A 13,741-nucleotide genomic window follows, 5' to 3' on the forward strand; every position below is an offset into this window, starting at 1 on the left:
TCACCTCGGGCCCTTCTTTTTCTAACAACCAGTGACATGTTGATGTCTCTAGATTTTAGTCACCTCTGATTAACCTCTTTCATTTCCACCTCCAGTTTGTCCTTCATGAGGAATAACGTCCCAATGTGCCTACAAGAAGACAGTAGTACCCAAGTCGACTGGCTGTCCCCATTCTTCCCTTGCTTTGTTAGGGAAGGGGGTATCAGCAACAAGGTTGCCAGGGACCAGGTGGCTGGAACCATGGTGTTGTGAATTATGAGTAACAGAGTGGAGTAGCGGAGAATAGGATACCAGGGAAAGGGGAATTGTGACTGTAATTGCTGAGTGACAGTGGCACCAACAGCTTTGCAAGGATTGGGATATCCAGACAGTTTAGCAGGGACAAGGAGGAAAAGAGAACGTGAAAGTGTAAAAGTTGTGAAGGATTAGGGTGGCACAATCAGGTTAAAAAGGTCGAGAGTGTGCAAACTGGGTAGCCAGTACTAGGATAAAGCAATTGGCATGGTAGACTGATGTAGTGCAGAGATCAGAGTTTCCCTCTCCAGTTTGGCTGTTAGATCTTTAGGGAACTACCATTAGCAGCTCATTATCAGCATGTTGGGTTCAGGCATGTTCCATCCATAAATGTCTACTCCAAATAGATTGCAATCTTTGACACTGGCTTTCGGATCTTTTCCCTTAGCATCCTGAGAGACCACACTCCACAATGCTGCAGAACAGGCTCCAGATTGTGAGCTGAAATCACCTTTTTTTTTTGTTTGTTTTTGTTTTTTGTTGGCCGTGGGCTTGAACTCTGGGCCTGGGCACTGTCCCTCAGCTCTTCAGCTCAAGGCAAGCGCTCTACCACTTGAGCTACAGCGCCACTTCCGGTTTTCTGGTGGTTTATTGGAGATAGAAATCTCACGGTCTCTCCTGCCCGGGCTGGCTTTGAACCGCGATCTTCAGATCTCAGCCTCCTGAGTAGCTAGGATTACAGGCGCGAGCCACGAGCGCCCGGCTGAAATCACCTTTTACAGATCTCACTGCTCATCTCCAACATCAATTATCATGGTAGCAAGGGATCTGTGTAGTGCTCAGCAGCAGTGCTCTGGGAAGCTACCAGTTCTTACCCTAGCATTCTGGGAGCTCCCTTGAAATGGGCAAGAACGCTTGCTTCTGCTCTTCTAACTTCTGTGGCTCTGGAAATCCAGACTGTTCTACCTCAGATGTGTTACTTTGATCTACAGGTCCAAATGTTGCTTCCAACTTTCTTTGTCTCCTCTAGGTAATCATCACCTTTTACTATCTCTCCTTTTCCTACCATGTTGCTTACTTCATCTCCACATCCTTTCATTTCTGCTTTGTATCAACCTGTGGCTTTCACACCAAACCCTTCCAATTTCTGATCTGCCTATCTAGGTGTGAATCCGGCACAGCAAGCTACATGTAACTTCTGTACCTGTTTATCAATATTGACTCTGGAATCCAAGGTGGTACTAGGCAACTAAGAACATAGGTAGAATCTTAAATACTCCCCAGCCAATCACTGCTCATTGAGAAACATGCAAATGTGCTGTGGTCAGTCTCTCCATCTCCATTACTAGTTCAGTAGAATAAAGTGAAATCAAAATGGAGCCACCAGACAGCTGCTATGGCAGCAACCGAACCAATCATAGATAATTTAGTAAGAGGATATGAATCAAATGTAGTAAGGTAAATGCACATATTTATAGGACAGTACACAGGATTTCCATCAAACAAGTTAGTTTATGTCCAAAATGCCAGACCAATCTTGGGTTCTGTCCTAGATCTTCCTTTTCTGAAGGTACTGAGGACTCCTAGATACAACTCAGACCTAATGACATGGATGAATAGAAATGTAGGTGAGTATTGCTTAGTGTTCTGAAGTTGTGCTAAGGTGTTGTCTTGTCATGGCTAACATCTAATCAATGTCCTTTCTTGATCTCCACCACATCTCTTTATTTGGCATAAGTGGCATGTGGGAAGATCTAACAATGTCATCTAGAGTTTGGGCCTGGGGTTAAAAACTCCATTTTGTGATCATAAATATTCCACCACTTCCTGAAACAAAATGTAAGGATCAGCAAGGAAGTTGGGTTAGCAATTCAAAAACTTATAATTACTTTATAGTGCAATATCTGAAATCTTTCCTTCCCACCCCTCAGAATCTGATTCTCCAACTGTGTAGACACTCATACACTCTGTTCTCCTGGAGCATTTGTGTGGGGGGCATCATCAGCTTCTTATGTGTACTGCTATACAAAGGGAGATTTTTCTCCTAGGCTCAAAATGACTTCAGTGATTGGGGTACTCTGCAATACCGTAAGGGCATGGTCATTTGTTCACACCCCTAAGTAGAACTGTCAAGGACTAAGGACTAGTCAGGGCTTACTTTCTGTCAGTGGTATTGCTCTGAGGAATTGCTGTCAATGTTGCCCACAGTGGCTAGGCTAAGGTCTCTCAGAAAGGCTCCAAACTCAACCTGCCTGAGTCTCTGAGTTGATCATCATTGAGCAACTATGCTCCACAGTATGTGAGTCACTCACTTCTATGGACCTATGCATATGAAGGCCCAAGAAGAGAGTTCCCTGGAAGGCAGGTACTGGAATGCAAAACATCTACTAGGACAATGGAAACCCATGGTTGGGTGTGCTTAATATGCAATGAAGTAACAAGAAAGAAAGAGACACTGTCAAACCCTAAACAAAGGGTCAGAAGGCCTGAGGGGAAGGGAGCCCCATGATCAGGAATATAAATGGAGCTTACAAGCCCTTTCAAGCTCTGACTTTCTAGGTTGAAAGTAAGATAACAGATAGCCTGAGTTCCTAGGAGCTCAATGTTTAGGCTATATTACTTTTTCAGAACTTCTTTTCCCTCCTCCTGTGTTCTGAGAGGAACAGTTAGTACAGTGCTTCTGTCTCCTAGAGGCAATCTTTCTCATCACACAATGCTTAAAGTAGACAATATATGGAAGCTTCTCTTAAATAAAAAATATGAAGTAGAAAACAGTGCTTCTCCTGAATTCCTGGACCTAAGAAGTTCCCAATTCTGAGCACAGAGTCATCATGGGTGAGTGCTAATAATCTGAATGGTGAACTTTGAACACTCCCCAAGGCAGATACCGTCCAGTACAGTAGTTGCCACCTATGATCCTGGTTATTAAGACTGAAAATTCTAAGATATTGAGTCCCAAAAGAGGAAACTGGGCCAAGGAGAGACAATTTATCATTGCTGGAAAAGGAGGAAGACAAATTGGAGAATATTTCTCTGAGCATGGACATGGTAGTCATTTCAACAGTTTTCAAATTGTGGCTCATCAGTAGAGACAACCAAGTCAAATCTCACTAAAGCAATACTAAAACATATAAAAAAAAAACTATTTGGATTTCGTTACTAACTTCTTTTTTCTTTTTTTTCTTTTTTTTTCTTTTTTTTATTTTTTTATTTTTTGGGTCCGGTCATGGGGCCTGAACTCTGGGCCTGGGCGCTGTCCCTCAGCTCTTTAGCTCAAGGCTAGCGCTCTACCACTTGAGCCACAGCGCCACTTCCGGCTTTTTTCTTTTTGCTTATATGGTGCTGGGGAATCAAACCCAGGGCCTCATGAATGCAATGCAAGCACTCTACCACTGAGCCACCTTCCCAGCCCACTAACTTCTTTTTTCAAGTGTGTGTGTGTGTGTGTGTGTGTGTGTGTGTGGTGTCAGATTTTGTATGGAACCACATTGGTTCTTAAAAAACAACATATTGGCACTATCCTTTAGGTTTCCCAATCAAGACTAGTGGCATTCTAACTCTACCACTTGAAACACACAATTCTGCTGGTTATCTGGAGATCAACATGTAATGGATATGTCAATCTAGGTTGGTTTCAAAGTATGATTTTCAGATCTCACTCTCTGAAGTATATAAGGTATAAGAGTGAGCTTCAATGCTCAGCCCAGTATTTCCAGTAAGTTACTTAATCTTTCTGAATCTCAGAAAGTGAAAAGAACTACTTTGTAGAACTTAGAATCTGGTGGGAGTTATGACTGGTTGCATGAAGTATAAGTGTTTGGGATGTGTGGACAGAGACTGACACTCTCATAAAACTACTGATGTTTATATTGAAATGAATTCCAGCAATTGGAAACAAGAGGGATTTTTCTGCTCTTATTTATCCATTTATGGGTAGTGAGGGGCCACAGAAACTCAAGGAGGACAGGGGAGCAAATGCAGCAGTGGTTCTCTGTAGATATTATGTTGACAATGAACTATACCACTTGTGGACAGGGACAGGGGGGAAAAACAGAGAGAGTGCAAAGGAAGTGATGAGACTGTCCAATAAGAAATGAACTCATTACCTGACTTACAAAATGGTGACCCATGTGTACACTTCCTTAACAATAACAATTTTTAAAATCCAGGTTGATAATTTTCTTCTCCAGTTTTCGCTAGAGGCCCTTAAGACTCAGATCCACCTATGGAGCTTTTAAAGGTTACTTTATATGATAATTAATATACAGCCAGAATCTCTTAAGAAATATTATAAAAAGTATTCCATTCTTAGTAACTTTCTGTTTGAGTGCAGATTATCTATGTTGTTGGCAGAGCTATTTTTTACTTTTTGTTTTCAGTACTTGTCAGGTGTTGAAATCCTTCTTAAAGCTTTGTGACAGAGGTCCAATATGTCTTGGTACCCTGCCACTAGGTATCATGATAATGAACCTTTGAAATTAATGTCCTTGATTATGAGTTTTATTTATTTATTTTTTGTTTTTGTTGGTGAACTCTGGGCCTAGTCACTGTCTCTCAGCATTTCATCTGTAGGCTAGTGCTCTACTACTTGAGTCACAGCACAACTTCTGGCTTTTTCTGCTTACATGGTGCTGAGGAATCCAACCCAGGGCCTCATGCATGCAAAGTAAGCAGTCTACCACTGAGTCACCTTCTCAGCCCCTATGAGTGGTACTTTTGTGCATTGATTTATTAAGCAAATCTATTGAGCAAGTACATTCATTTTGCCACTAGATATAATCAAAATTATGAATTATCTGATATTTTAATGAATAAAACTTTTGGAATTGTTTGTCTCCTCATGCCAAAATCACAAAGGAGGGTATTGTGTACTAAAACCACAAAAGAAATTCAAGATCTTGGTGCTAACAAGAGAATTCAAAATGGTTTTTCATTATGAATACTGAGCTCAAAACTCTTCTAATACTTATTTATAAATGCAAATTAATGGGGGAAAATCAACCAGGAAGTAAAATTATATTGATTGTTAATTTTTAAAGCGGAAAATATGATCATTGATGACAGACTAAAGACAAAGTAATACCACAGCCCTGTATGCTCAATAAGAAATAAGAAACTTTTATTGAAAAATTGAGTTGGAAAGTGAACATCAGGCAAAGGCAAGTAGTCAGAGCCTACCACCAACAAAGAAACACCACAATGTATATCTCAGAATAAGGAAACAATTTCAGAACAGCACTCATCATCTGTATCCGTGATTTCAATAATACGTGTACACTTCCCTACACACACACACACACACACACACACACACACACACACACACACACACACACAATGTATGCAACCACTCAACCTACTCACAAACATCCAGTCATCATGAACCATGTTCTTCCTGTAATATTTGAAATTTTAAAAGTTTTAAGTATTGTAAATAATTAATAACAGATGCATAAGCAATCATTTTCTTAATAGCACTCTGCTATGGAAGTGAGAGTTCATGATTATTAAAACTACCTAAAACATCTCTGAATCTGGAAAGAATTTTTAAAAAGACAATCTAAATTTTGGGACTATATTTCTACCAGCTATTCTGCAAAGGATTAATGAAATGATACTTATAAGATCCAAAAATTAAGTACTAAATTAATACAATGAATACATGAGTAAGTAAAGTGAAAGACACTGATCAGAAAGACCTATGCTGCCTCCAGCTCTCAGCCAGCTGCACACTGTGGCACCCTTGATGCCACCTGGGCCACGTGGTTGTGTTCCCCAGAGCACTGGCCATATTGGAGTTGGTGCTGGGGGTGGGGGTTGGGAGAGGAGGGTAAGACATGGGGGACACTACACTAGGGTTGGAGCTCCGGGTGATGGGGAGGGGAGTATAGGCTGCAGGGGAGGCTGCACTGGAGTTGGGGCTGGGGGTGGTGGGGGGTGGAATGTAGGCCCTGGCAGAGGCTGGTGAGGGGAGGAAGGAGGGGGGGAAGGTCAGCTTCTCTGACAGCAGCCACCCCTATGTTGGCTAGCTTCTGGGGAGTGTCTGTGAGTTGGGATGGTTGGGGCGGATCCCCTGGGGCCTGGCAGCCTCGTGAGGAGAGGAAGGAGTCTCAAGTCCTGTCAAAGTAGACAATGAGAAATGAGAGAACCAGTGGATGAAGAATTTCAACAATAAAGAGGAGGACTTGGAGGCAAACTCTGGGGGTGTGGAGGGTGGTGGCCACAGGACTGAAGCTGCAGTTATGCCTCTCTCGATGCCTCTGGCAGTTTGTGAGGGCCAGCTCCACTGCTTTGGGCTCAGCCTATGACTGGTTTTGCACTGGGCACCAGGAACGGCCAGCCCAGCCTCAGCCTGCCCTCACGGAGCAGCAGCAGGGAGGTCATGCACAGTGGGGTGAAGGAAACATGCCTGGCCAATGCTGTTTCAGCCCAGTCAGGACAAGGGCCACCGGGGATGTTCCAGCTGTAGATCAGGACTGGAACCATGGACAAGACCAGGTGAGTCTTCTGGGAACCAGCATGGTGGCTCTCACATGTGGGCGGGGAACTTCCTTAGTTGCCCTAGGGGTTTCCACAGAAAAGCTCATTCACCCTGGTGCCTCGCACACCTTCTGGATTCCAGCTGTCCTCCGGTCTCCTGCCTCATCCAAGTACAGTGTCAACTCCATGCCATTGAGAGGTCATTACATAGATGCTCACAGGGCTTCTCAAACCTGGTTCACCATGCATGCAAGGCTTATGGTGTGCCATCCTCCAGGCAAAGTGTACCCCTGTTTCAGCTTGACCAGCTATGCCTACAAGACCATGAACTCCATGCTTACACACAAAGCCAGGGATACACAAGGCTATGCTGCAGTCTAAGTATCCTATTCTTCATCCTGCTCAAGTGTGGGGTGGCTGTGGAGCCAACTGCACTATCACATTTGATTATCTCAGTGGAAGAAGAAAAAAGCTTCATTGTCCGAGATACAGCTGCCCCTGGGTTTCTATGTGTACAAGAGGTTTGTGTGTGTGTGTGTGTGTGTGTGTGTGTGTGTGTGCGTGTGACGTGAGAGATTCAGACAGAGCAGAGGTTAGGAATAAAACATTTCTTTCCTTCAGCACTGAGTTTTGGTATCTAGTGGTTTTTCCCCCCTCCACCAATCTTTAGTAAACGTTCTAAAGTTGTCCGTTTGTATACTTTTGTCCCCTGATCTTCCTGATGATCAGGTTCCTAGGGTCTGCGTGTGAACTTCAGCATTTGCTGCATGAAGGTGGTGCCTTTTTAAACATCTTTTTTTTTAAATATAATTTTATTTTATTTGTGAACATACTGTACAGAGGAGTTACAATTACATGGGCAGGATAATGCGTACATTTCTTACCAAGCATTGCAGCCTCCTCCTTTGTTTACCCTTCACATCCCTTCCCAGCCTCCCCCCTCCCCCCATCCCAATCCTTCTCCTTCCCCCCCTCCACACCCCCCCCCCCCCCGCACCGACGTTGTAAAGCTCGTTTTGGACATGACAACTTGTACTTCTCATTGTTGCAACAGGTCCACCTGTATCCTTAAACAACTGGTTTTTCCCCATCTCCTCCACAAGTTATACTGACATCAAATATAGTGAAAGCAGGGTTATACTGTGGGGTAGGGACATACAAGGCAACAAAGAAACAATCTTATAAATGCGTTAGAAACACATGCATGAAAGAAAAAAACGTTAAAATACACATCAAAGTCTTCATTTTTCTGACATCACATTATCTGAACTTTTCCGCTTGACTCATACATGTACTAGATATTACAAATAAGGGAAACCATGGGACCTATGTTTCTTTGGGCCTGGCTTACTTCACTTAATATAATTTTTTCCAAGTTTTTCCATTTCCTAACAAATGGGGCAATGTAATTCTTTCTGATGGTGGCATAGAATTCCATTGTGTATATATACCACATTTTCTTGATCCATTCATCTACTGAGGGGCATCTGGGTTGGTTCCATATCTTAGCTATGGTAAATAATGCTGCAATAAACATAGTTGTGCTGGTAGCTTTAGTGTGGTCTTGTTTGTAAACATTTGGGTAAATGCCCAAAAGTCGGATTGCTGGGTCATAGGGGAGTTCTATGTGAAGTCTTTTGAGGAACCTCCATACTGCTTTCCAAAGTGGTTGAACAAGTTTACATTCCCACCAACAATGATGTAAAGTTCCTTTCTGTCCACATCCCCTCCAGCATCTGTTGTTGTTAGAGTTCTTGATTTTTGCCGTTCTAACTGGAGTGAGGTGATATCTCAATGTTGTTTTGATTTGCATTTCTTTTATGGCTAGGGATGTTGAGCATTTCTTCATGTATTTATTGGCCATACTTCTTTCTTCTTCAGAGAAGTTTCTCTTTAAGTCTTTTGCCCACTTACTTATTGGGCAGTTGTTTCTTTGAGGATTTGTTGTTGGGGGGTTTAATTTTTTGAGTTCCAAGTATATTGTAGATATGAGACCCTTGTCCGTTGTATGGCTAGTAAAGATCTTCTCCCAATCCGTGGGTTTTCTATTGATCTTGCTAGCTATGTCATTTGCCCTGCAGAAGCTCTGCAACTTTATGCAATCCCATTTGTCCAACTTTCTTTGATTTATTGTGTTTCCGGGTCTCTATTCAGAAAATTTCGGCCTGAGCCAAGGAGAGCTAGGGTTTCTCCTATTCCATCCTGTAATGTTTTCAGAGTGTCTGCTTTGAGTTCAAGGTCTTTGATCCATTATGAAGCTCTTTGATCTCTTTAAATGCAATTTGTGCTGTGTTAATGTGTTACTTAGCCAAACTGTTTGGACCTAGGCTGTGACTGTTAATTTTGAGATTATCTTAGCACTAATATGAGACACTATCCTTTCAATCTACATTTCTAGTGAAAGAAGTTCAACATGTTTATTAAAATAATTTCCTGGGTGTAAACAAACAAACACAAAAGCAGTGTTATAAATGTACAATCACTAGATTTTAGTAAATTGTGGACCACTGAAATAAATTTTTTAACTAATGTTAATAATTGGAATAGGAAAAAATCACAAATTATAAAACTTAAAAATTGATCAAATACCAAAAAAGACACTGATCAGGAATGAAGTACAAATGTTAATGTTTAATAAATAAATGAAATATTTGAAATTCTTATCCACATAGGAAATACATACCCAAAAGTCAGTGACATACCATCTTACACATTAAAATACTTATAGCCACTCAAACAAATAAACCAAATGCTGGAGAGGTTGTGTGGCATTGTAACTGAGTACAACTTATATGTAGTTCAGAGTGGAAGTTTACACAATACCAAAGACAACCCCACATATTTTAATGACCTTTACAGAAACTTGGATACATATTGAAGGAATATGATTCAACATGAACATCCATGTTAATGGCAGCAGTATTCATAACAACCAAGATCTGCAATCAACCTAGTTGTACCAGTAAATGGAATTAAAAAAATGGGCTATTCATAGCTATAAACATATTCTGGAATATAAGAGAAGTTAATGCTTCTACTGTTACATTGCAAAGTATTTTTGCATATACACCTAATACTATTTTCATGGGCTTTTCTGGCATTGTGTTTTTTCTTTTATGAGGAACGTCAATATTGATTTTCAAAGTAGTTACTACAGGTTAAAGATATCCTGTAAGGAGCTGGGAAGGTGGCTCAGTGGTAGAGCGCTTGTCTTGCATGCCTGAGGCCCTGTGTTCGATTCCTCAGCACCACATAAGCAAAAAGTAAAAGCTGGAAGTGGCACTGTGGCTCAAGGGGTAGAGCGCTAACCTTGAGCTGAAGAGCTGAGGGACAGCGCCCAGGTCCAGATTTCAGGCCCCACAACCGCACCCCCCACAAAAAAAAGATATCCTGTAATAGGTGAATATTAGACCAAAAGTTAAATATATCAGTGAACACATACAGGACCATCATATGTAGTTTATAATTTGAAGCAATTTTAAGAAAGCAACAATTGAGAAAAAAAGATAATGCTAGAAGTTTAATAACAAATTATTTTGAAAAGTTGAATGAAGAAGGTATAAAATAAGACTCATCAAAAACTGTTGAATGATAGAAGATGGATGAAGGTTAGAAAAACATTCATCTGCATGGCCAATTTGAATGAAGTAATTGCATATTTGGTGTACACTGAAGAAACATTCCAATTCATAATATACACTTAAAATGTTTATGAGAAGACAAATCAGGATCTGTCTTTTGTATATGTAATAGCAAAAATTCACAGAAGGATCAGAACTGTTAAAAAGAGAGAATATGGCCAAAATTGTTGATGTGATTGTTTGAATATATCTGTGTTTGTGTGGAAAAGGAGGAAAGAAGATGAAGAAAACATATGGGGTGCTGATCAAGATATATTTTCACATTTATAAACAAGGTAAAATATGAAAGATGTGCAACTAATTAGTGTTAATTTAACAAATCATTTTGCTCAAGTTTTAAAAGTGAAACAATAAAAATAACTTAATAACATCAAATAAAAAGGTCATTGAAGAAAATGTCCCATAGACAGATTTTCCCCATAATTTGTTTTATAAAAAATGGATAAAATAAAATGTAATTACATCTGAAGATGTTAACACTTTCAAAGGTTACTTTTAGAATCCAGCAAAGAAAAGTATCAGAGAAGTAGAGAGCAAGAAAAACCTGTGCTATGGATGAAGATATTTAGTAGAACATTGTGATGAAACAATGTGCTCTCTTTTCCTAATCAACATAGTCCAGGTCACTTACCTTTTTACAGAACACTTGTAGTCAGAGAAGTAGAGTTACTAATTAGGTAGTAATTTATTACTTTTATTCATTAATCTTATTATGTGATTACTGAATGATGTAAGTGATCCTATGAGATTTTCTGACCTCATTTTCACGGTGTCTAATTCCTCCCCTTGACCATGATTCTTCTGCTAGTCTCATTTTTCCTTGTTTCTGAACTCAACTCCTGTGATCTTTCGGGTCATGAAAAAGAGCTGGAGAAATGTGAGTATGGCTTGGAGTCTGTGCTAACTTTCACTCCAGCTCAGAGGAACTATTGAAGGACCTCCACCTGAGCTTCAGAATCAGATATTAATTGACCTCTTTGGAAATGGAGAAATTCAGGCAGAATCTGTCATTCCTTGACTTTCTCTGAAGAGATTTTGTACTAGGGCACAATTCAGAGGATGAGCTTTCCCACCAACCACCACAACCTTGATAGAAGGATCAGATTTAGAACTGATAGTGGTCTCAGTTCCCAAAGGGCCAATGGGAATCCAGGAGACCACATGTTCCTCCTGATTAGGGACCTTCTGGTAAGAATAGAAACTGGACAAAGTCTAATGTGGAGATTAACTGAGACTGGGCCTAAGGGCCACACAAAAGAATTTCCCTTTCTTTGACTACAATTGTGTTGTTTAGTGAGACATGACACCTTCCTTCATATCAGAAAATGCACTAGGTGAATTATGTCACTGCCACTATGTGGGAGGTCAGTTCCTTGGAGGAGAAGGGGTTAAATGTTGTGAGTACCAGTTTTTTCTCTAGGCCGTTATCTCTCCCATGCCTTCCCCTGCCAGGAATATGTTGCTTCTTTCCTGCATTCAACTACTTGTGTACCATAGGGTATTCTTTTTCTAGTCTCTTACATTTGCAGTAGCATAGGCCCAGTCTCTGCTCCTTCCAAGAGGTGACAACAAGATCATATTTGTACTGAAGGTCAATCATATTGAAAAAAATAACTGAAATTAATAGCACCCTTTCATACTTGCATCTTTAATAACAGACAACATCCTTGTTGCTCATTCTGTAAATTCAATTCTTTAGTGGCAAGCACCATTCTAGGAGGTCTTTCCTGGCCACTGAAAATTGAACTCACTAGAAGCTGAAAAGTTTCATTTTGTGGGGTGGTGGATAATGGTGGCTCACATCTATAATCCTAGCTAGTCATGAGGCTGAGATCTGAGAATTGTGGTTCTAAGCTAGCCTGGGAAGAAAGTCTATGAGATTTGTCTCTAGTTAATCAACAATAAAACAGAAGTTGTACTCTGTCCCAAAGTGGTAGAGGGCTGAGGGACAGTACTCAGGCCCTTAGTTCAGTCCTCGTGACCAACAAAAGGAAGTTTCATTTTTCTACCATGGTTTCTTCTTCTAACACACTGTGTGCTTTATCTGTAAGTCTTAGGGTTCCTGTGTCTCACTCAAGTAGATTTTTTCTTTCAAAAATAAGAAAGTCTACAAAGTCTACCTATTGTACAATCACTAAGTTTGGAATAAACATTTGTTAACTGTTGGTGTGCAGACATTAGACTCTTACTTTAAAGAAACTATGTTGGCCTTCATTCCACTTGAACAATTGTGTGGAAAATAGATATATCTTTGGATTCCTTTGGTTCTTTCTAGAATCTGTATTCTCCAGATTGTTTTTCCATTGATGCAGAAAAGTTCCAAATTGTGGCAACTATTATTTATTGTATTGCTAGTTTTAAGCATGGAAAAACCGATCAAAGATATTTCAAATTTAATTTTGTGAAAAATGTTCATTCATTATCTAAATTCAAAAAACATAAATTACTAAAGGAACTGTTTCTTTGGTAGGAGTCTTGGAGGGTCTGCCTATATAGTGATCTGACTTTGAGAAGTAGTTTGCCATAATGGGTCTTTTCAACACTTCTTGTTTGGCACTAGAAGCCTGGTGAAACAAACACATTTGTGTATGATTCTCTTTCAGGAAGTCCATGGCTGACATTGATTGTGTTAGATAATAATTGTCCTCCTACCATTTCCTTCTAAGTAATTTTACTTATATTTGTGATTTTGGGACTTGTATCAGGTTATATGTAACAATATCCTGTGGAGCAATTTAAAGAAGGAAACTTCAGTATCTCTGTTATAATGTAGTGGTATCATAAAAGTTCCTTATATTTTACAATATAAGAAAAGTAACAATGATTATCTTATCAACTCTAGCTAAATTATGTAACATTAGGCATTATGATAATAGTGTCTGAAAGTCCACAGATCACTTTATTTTCAAAAAAATCAAAGTAATCAAATATTGATATTTTTGAAAAGTATATTATGAGGCACGGATATTTCCAAAGACAATGTTACCCACAAGACATTTTGTTTCTTATTTTGTCATGTAGCTAATTTAACTTTTCTTTTTATCCAAATTATAACTTACGATTTACTACTTGTGCTACAAAAAATGAAGCACAAATTTATTTTTTGTCTTTTTTACTCATTTGTATTTATCATTGTGCAAAGTGGTTTCAATTCAATGAGTTTGTTTATAAGTACAATGCATCTTGATTACTGTTCCATTAATCTACCCATCTTTCCCCAAACTACCCATCTTCCAAGTTACATGGTTCCATTTTTATGTTGATATCATTAATATAATGATTATATTTGCCATTCCTTCCTCTTTTCATTAATCTAGCCCCTCTTTTCTTAAACTTCTTCTCCAGCCGAACATCATTTCCCTTTCTGCTACTTATTTGATTGAACT

The sequence above is a fragment of the Dipodomys merriami genome, unplaced genomic scaffold (assembly GCF_024711535.1).
Source record: "Dipodomys merriami isolate MVZ:Mamm:240054 unplaced genomic scaffold, mDipMer1.0.p SCAF_492, whole genome shotgun sequence".
NCBI lineage: Eukaryota > Metazoa > Chordata > Mammalia > Rodentia > Heteromyidae > Dipodomys > Dipodomys merriami.